Genomic DNA, 8,119 nt, shown 5'->3' with positions numbered 1-8,119 from the left:
TCACCTCTACTCCACATACTCCCCACCTTCCTTCCTCTCTCCTCTCTACCCTCACCTGTGAAGGCTAGGACTATAAAAGAACTCAAAGAAGAGCTAGATAAATTCATGGAGGTTAGGTCCCTAAAAGGCTATTGGCCAGGGGGTAGGAATGGTGTCCCTGGCCTCTGTTTGTCAGAGGCTGGAGATGGATGGCAGGAGACAAGTCGCTTGATCATTGTCTTCGGTCCACCCCCCTCTGGGGCACCCGGCACTGGCCACTTTTGGCAGATGGGATGCTGGGCTAGATGGACCTTTGGACTAACCCAGTAATGGCCATTCTTATGTTTTTATATTATGTTCTCACCTCCCAGCCTGCTCACATCCTTGGCCTCCTTCTTTCCTCATTGTCTTCTCTTCTCCAGCCCATCATCCTTCCAGCTAGGTGATTCAGGTCACCCCTGGAAAAGTTCATGAAAAAATAAGCAAGTTAGCACATTCAAGCACGCAGTGCATGTGAGGAAGAGACAGTGTGTATTTTTGTAGGGAGGTGTACGTATGACCACATATGCGTGTCAATCAAATCTGCAGCCTAACTCTGGCTTTTATTCCTTTTGCTGGCTGCTGCACAAAATAACTGATGACATGAAATATGTGTGTATTCATTTCAGAGCATGTTTTTAAAAGAGAAGAGAACTCTAAAATAAATGTGTTTTTTTTTTACAAAGTGAATGTTGCTGACTAGTAGTTGCAGAGGAATGAATGCGCCATCCAATCCATGCTAACTTTCTCTAGCTGTATCACCAATTGGTAGTTGCAGATTCTTTCTGTGTATGTGTTAGTGTGTGCTAGGTGTGTACACATGAATACATGTGTTTATCTGCATGTAGACGTGAGGGTCAGGTTCTACAGATTTAATTCTATAGGTATCTGGACAAGTGCATTCTGCGGTTCTGCTCTATGGATTTTTATTTGAGCTTTAGGAGCAGGGCCTTTAATCGACCTAGTGCAGCTGTGATTTGGTGCTAAGTCCATACACAAAGTTACCGTAACTTGAGTGAATAAAAGACACAGAGATGGTTATGAAAAGTGGGGAGAAGGGAGGGAAAGACTCGCGAAAACCTTTGCACAATTTCATTTTTAAAATTGTGCTCTTTGACTGGTTTGCCCAACCCCCTCAAGCCTTGCCCCAGAGTGCCCTGCAGCAAATCAAACCGGCACTTTGCCTAATACCTGTGTCCGAACTCCGGATAAGCCTGTTTGGCTCTAGTAGTAAAAATGAACATGTCAGCAAAGGCGTGGGAGAGCAAGCAGTGAAGAGAGGGAGGATGGAGTGAGGGGGGGGCAGGACCTCAGCAGTGGGTGAGGCAAGGGTGTTCCATATCCTGGAATTAGAAAGTAGGAAACCCTAGAGTCCACCTGCCATACACGGTGTTCCAACCTCCTAGTCCCACCTTTGCACTTAGCCATTGGAAACCAGCTCATGGCTGGGATGATTTAGATGGGGCTGATCCTGCTGGAAGCAGGGGGCTGGACTAGATGACCTCCTGAGGTCCCTTCCAGCCCTAGAATTCTATGAGTCTATGATCCTCCTTACCTTGCCCCTACCCTGCAGTTCCTCTGTCTGTACACAGTCTGAATGAAAGCCAGGCTGCCCAATGGACGGTGAACATGGTGTCTTGGCCAGTCAATGGCAGCTGGAAGTTGTCAGCCTCTCCCAGGCTGGGAGGAGAAGGGCAGAGATTGTGATCTCAGTGCAGGACAAAAAAGAGATGGGTATCTCTTACATGGTTCTGACCTAGTGTTCCAGCTCTCAGCTCCCCTCAGTTCCCAGGAGCCCCTCCCAGTGCCCCCAGCTCCCACAGGCCCCCTCCCTGTGGTGGGCCCTGAGCAGAAGCAATGTCAGGCACTTGGTGCATCCCAGTCAGTTTCCCAGAGTGGGTGCAGGAGGGCGGTGCAAGTGTTAGGGATGAAGGAGGCACAGCCCAGGGTTAAGGCACAAACCGCAGGGGTGGGGGACACAGGCAGGAAGTGCTGGGTTTGGGGTAAAGGTGGCACTGTGCAGCAGTTAGGGGCCCATTGTAGGAGTTAGGGTGCAGAAGGTGAGCAGGGGTCAGTTGCAAGGCGGGTGTGGGATTGGGAAGCGTATGGAGGCCAGGGGAAACAGAGCCAGGCCCAGAGGGACACCAAAATACAAGTTTGCCCAAGAAGACATTTTCCCTAAGGTCAGACCTGCCCTTACCCCACTTCCGTTTTCTTCCACTGCAGGGCAGCAAGGAGTGCTCCTCCAAGGGCCAAGTGTTCCTTCCTTCCTCTTCGCAGCACCATCCTGACATCAACTAACACACACCTTTCTGATGAAGACATAAGATCGATTAGCTGTGCAACACTTGGCTAGCTCTTTGCTAAAAGAAGATGCAAAGTGTTCATTTCTCCCCAACCTCTTTGGGCAGCCTTCTTTTGGGGGACTGCTTTTATTTGAGCCTGCAATACCTAATACTAGCGTAATGCTGACAGACCTGGGTTGCTGGCCCCAGGGATAGAACCAGGGAGCATAGGGTCTAAAGCCCTGCACTTGCAGGTTCTATCCCTGGGGCTGGCAACCCAGGTCTGTCAGTGTTACACTAGGAATAAGAGAGTAAGAAACTGCCGAGTGATCTCATTCATTGCTCTTTACCTTGGGGAGTCTGCACTGACTTGAGCGTGAAAGAAGTGCATTGGTGGATGGATAGAAAGCAGGTGTACTAAACATTCCCTGTTCTGGGATTCCTCCAGCTGAAAAGTGTTCAGCTTGGAACCATGTGTCAATAACACAAACTAGTACAATCTGACAGGTTGAGGTCACACGTGTTCATGGAATAATCATTTACACGCAGTGATGATATATTGAAGCTTACAGACAGCCATGATCTGGATGCGCTTGATTTTGCAAAGCCTGAGCATCTCCTGGGAATTACTCACTACCCACAGTTGATGGTGCTAATCAAAACACAAGATCAGCTTGTAACACTGGCCTGGCTTCTTAGACTCCAAATAGCTACACAATAGCTCGTTATCTGAGATTTATCTGATGTGGAGTCATCACCTTGCAAATTGTCCATTCCAAAATGAAAATGGGAAGTGGAAGTAAACAACTGTAAAGTAATCATAGTTCCATTCAAAGTGATTCAGGAATGTTACGAAATTGCACCTCCTGCTGATATAGTGTTGCTTACTCATTTGCTAACCTTGCCTAATTAACTTATTATTTTAAAGGTCTTTTACAAAAAAGTCCAAGGGAAGATTCTGTGGTTTCATAATGGGAAAAAAATATTTGCAGAGTCATTTATAAAATTTAACAACAGAATTTCCTCACCTCGGTTAAAAAGAGCTCAGTGTCTTTAGAGTAACTCAGAGGTTGGCCTTCAGGCAGTTGTCACCCCATTTATTTCAGCATGAGGGCATAAAGGTGTCTTTAAGTCATCTCTGTGCTCTAAGAATCAGAGAGCCATTCACCTACTAGGTCAGTCTGCAGCAGAGATCAGAGCAACCTGCTTCAACAGCAGGGATTCATTGGGACACAGTGAACTGCAGCCATGACATTTCTGCAGGTTATGTCCCCTGTGCCAGGAATAGGGAAAAAGGGACAGGAATCTGATGTTACACTGCTTTGATACCCAATTATTTCCCTGCACCTAGAGAATCCTCCAGCAGCAGGGTGAGCTTGCTTTAGAGCCGCTTTCCATCAGAGGCATAACAGAAAATAGCAAAACACATTAGCAATTTGGCCCCATGATACTTATTTCTACAGCTGCATAATGAGTCATTCAGTCATGCTCCTTAGTTTCACCTTTAATTATCAGATACCACTACTCAGCTGACAGCTGATTTAACAAGTGAGTACAAGAAAGTCAGAATTCTGCAACCATCATTTCAGGGCATGGTTTTCCAAACTGGGCAGCGTGAAGAAATTCCAGGGGGGCGACCCAGCCCCCTCTTCATTCCCTCCACCTGAAGAAAGGTCTGGCTTTTGCTTCCAGCTCTCAGCCCCTGCCATTTTATGTGGGTGACCCAGCTCAGCCACTACAAAAAGCAGGCAGCTGGCAAAGACCCACATGGAGCGAGCTGCCTTCTGCAAATGAGAGTGAGTGTGGGCTGGGGGGAGGCGGAGGACAATGGGTTTAGATGGAGGGGGCTGGGGATGCCTGGCTTTGTGGGAGAGCAGAGTAGGGGTTCAGGGGGTAGCTTGCAGGTCTTGTGGGACTCAGGCGGCCGACCAGCTTGCAGGACACATGGGGCTCAGGCGGCTGGCCCCAGCAGAGCAGAGCTTGGGCGGCTGGCCCCAGCTGCATGGGGCTTGGGTGGCTCAGGCCAGTGGGCAGGTTGCTGGCCCTGGCAGCATGGGGCTTGGGCAGGCAGCTCAGACAGCTGGCCTGCGGCTGGGGTGGGTAACTGATGGGAGAGAGGCTGGTCCTGGCACCGTGGGGTTTGGGTGACAGACTGGCAGGTGGACAGCTGGCCCTGGCGGCTGGTGGGCAAGCAAGTGGCCGGCCCTGGTGATAGGAGGCTCAGGCGGGCGGCTCTGACAGTGCAGGTCTCTGGCGGGTGGGCAGCTGGCGCAGGCAGCACTGGAGGCTGGCACAGGGCTCAGGCAGCTGGCCAGCTGGGGCTGCACCAGGCAACCATAAGGGGCCAAGAAAAAACTATTTGTGCTTATTTTAAATTTTAAATAACATTTTTATATCAAGTTTTTGTGTTTGTTTCAAATTACAAATTGAATTTTTTGTTAAAGGGGGGTTGGATGATGGTAAAGAAGAGGCGGGGGGGTGAGGTTTTCTCAGGAATCGAAAGGGAGGCATGATGCCAAAAAGTGTGGGAACCACTGCTTTAGTGAGAGGCTGTGACAGTACACATTTTTTAAGTGCATAAGTTACAAGCTTGGCACAGGTAGACTTCAACGAGAAAGAATGTGGAAACAATATGGAGAAATACCTATCTCATAGAACTGGAAGGGACCTTGAGAAGTCATTGAGTTCAGTCCCCTTCCCTCACAGCAAGACCTATCACCATCCCACCAACAATCATAGTAAGGACATTAATAGTATGTTCTGTTTTATTTTTCTTAATCTGTTGTTGTCAGTGAAACACCCTAAATCATCAATCACAGCTGTTACCCATTTCGCCTGAAAAGTTGTTGGCAGTTCCCTGCGCTTGGGACCCCATTGGAGGTGCTCAGGATTGGGACCTATGTGAGCGGCCTTATTTCTCCAGCTGCTCTCCTATGGGTAGTCCTTCATTTCACCACCAGCTGGTAATGCTCCTCTGGTCTAGCTGAATGCAGAATATCTGGGAGCAGGTTGAAAAATGAAGCAATGAACTTCTCTGAAAATTTCAAAACCGTTTTTATTTTGATAATTTTAAAAGACCAATTTTATTTTTTTTTAAATTAAATAATTTGTATTAATATTTTAAATAAAATTTTATCTTTAAAAATTTGTATGGATTTTTTCATCATGTAGTTTTTGTTTTCAAAATGGAAATTTTCAAATATGACGGTTTTGAATTTAACTTTAAAGAGAAAATCCCAACACATAATTAAGCTGATCAACCTAAAATTACCAGCTAGCAGAACAAAAAGGTAGACAGTGGCAAGAGAAAAACAAAATATGAAACCCCAGTTTTCTCTTTAGCACGTGTGTGTGTGATTGTATACAACTTGTGATGACTGACCAGTTTGATCACATGCTGAGTTTTATTAATGTTAAAATATCATGTTTGACAATCTCCTATATTAAAAAGGAACAACAAATAAAATATTAATGAATATTTAAAATATTGGTGGAATACTCATTTTCACTATATAATTTCACCAAAAATGCAAATATTTCTGAAGTAGAAAATCTCCACAGAAAATTCCTGTTAAAAGAGAATGTTTTAAATTACAGATTTTCTATATAAGAGAGTTCAAACATTTCTAGAGCACCCACATCTTCCTCTGACACTCCTGCTAGCTTTGTTCTGTGGCTTGATAAGCAGAATTAAAGGGTTTTTATATAAGATTTCTTTCCCCACATGGCTTCTCCCAGGCTATGTCTAGATTGCAGGGTTTTCTTGACAAGAGGCCATTTTGTTGACAAACCCTGTGGCATGTTCAGATTTCCAAGCCTGTTCAGTCGACAGTAAAAGCAATGCTTTTGTCGACAGCCTGCTCTCCATGAGGAAGAACACCACTGTTGACAGAGATCTGTCAAGAAAACGCCACTCTGGACATTCCAGGGGGCCTTTTGGCAACAGAAAAGGCCTCTGGGATGCTAGGCAAGTGCCTGGCAGACACCCTATCCACAGCAACCAGTGTTCTATGGTTAGAATCATAGGGCTGGAAGGGACCTCAGGAGGTCATCAAGTCCAGCCCCCTGCTTCAAGCAGGATCAACCCCCAACTCGGTCATCCCAGCAGGACTTTGTCAAGCCAGGACTTAAAAACCTCTAGGGACGGAGATTCCACCACCTCCATAGGTAACACTTTCCAATGCTTCACTGCCCTTCTGGTGAAATAGATTTTCCTAATATCTAACCTGGTACTTTTGTTCCCTATGGGTCACTCACAGCTGGGACAGAACAGACTCTCTTCTCCATACACTGAGCAGATCTAACAGCTCCACAGAAGTCCAAGCAGGGGCAGGTTTGTAGCAAAGGCAAGGCATGGACACTGGGGAAGACACCATGAGAATCAGCACACAGGGGAGAGGGCATGGGTTGGTGCTGAGGCAGCAGAAAATGGGTTTTAAATTTCATGGGGCTTGTAAGGAGGCAGGGTGGGTAGCTGGTCACCTGGCTGCAGGGCAACACATTTCAAACTACTGACCAGAGCAGCTGATTGAGAATTGTGGGCCACTACCTGGAGGCCAAACTCAATGACAAAACCTCAGGTTGCCTACAGTGTATGTTTGTTGACAACACAGGAAAGGAAAAAGAAAAAAAGTCACCGATGGAGCTGGAAGGTTTGTTTGTTGATTTTTTTTTCTTCAAGGAAAATGCCATTTTACCACTACAGAAGTTGTGTTACTGTGGACGATCAAGCAGTTGAGTTGACAAAAAAGCTCTTTTCCTCAACAAAACTTGCCAGTAGAGACAAAGCCATAGTTCTGTTTGAGCTTTGGTGGGCATTGGGCTGTGGCCCAGAAATTTATTTGTTCCAGACTTTTGTTCCAATAGCTACTTGTTGATATGCACATTCTGGTGTGGACTGTGAAGGTGGGAATTGATGTGCTACTCTTCCCCCCAGAGCAAAGACATCCAGGACCTCCAGAAGGATTGGCATGGCTACCATAATGGACTCTAGGTATGAGAACTCACAGAAGGTGGAATCACAAATGGGCATACCTGGCCGTATGCCAGCATTTAGAGAGAGGGAGAGAGTGTAGGTAGGGTAATATCTTTTGTTGGTAGAAGGTACAAACTTTAGAACCTGAGAGTTTGTACCTTCCGCCAATGGGAGGCTGTACCAGGATAGGGATATTACCTTGCCTACCTCATCTTCCTCACATCTGGAGATCGCATACCTAACTATTTGAACCACTCTCCTGAGTACCTGGTTGATTTCCATTACATGAAATGTGTAAATCAGTAGTAGATATTGTTTTACAGGACACACAGGCTATGTCTACACGTGCCCCAAACTTCGAAATGGCCATGCAAATGGCCATTTTGAAGTTTACTAATGAAGCGCTGAAATGCATATTCAGCGCTTCATTAGCATGCGGGCAGCAGCCGCGCTTCGAAATTGACGCTCCTTGCCGCCGCGCGGCGCGTCCAGACGAGGCTCCTTTTCGAAAGGGCCCCGCCTACTTCGAAGTCCCCTTATTCCCATGAGCTCATTGGAATAAGGGGACTTCGAAGTAGGCGGCGTCCTTTCGAAAAGGAGCCCCGTTTGGACGCGCCGCACGGTGGCAAGGAGCGTCAATTTCGAAGCGCAGCTGCCACCCGCATGCTAATGAAGCGCTGAATATGCATTTCAGTGCTTCATTAGTAAACTTCGAAATGGCCATTTGCATGGCCATTTCAAAGTTTGGGGCACGTGTAGACACAGCCACAGGGTAAATAGATTGTAAGGCTGAGTGGAACCATGCCTAAGTCCCCTTTGAAGATGTGGGTCAAAGAGATCA

This window comes from Carettochelys insculpta, chromosome 1 (genome assembly GCF_033958435.1).
Source record: "Carettochelys insculpta isolate YL-2023 chromosome 1, ASM3395843v1, whole genome shotgun sequence".
Taxonomy (NCBI): domain Eukaryota; kingdom Metazoa; phylum Chordata; order Testudines; family Carettochelyidae; genus Carettochelys; species Carettochelys insculpta.
This window is presented reverse-complemented; position numbering follows the sequence as displayed.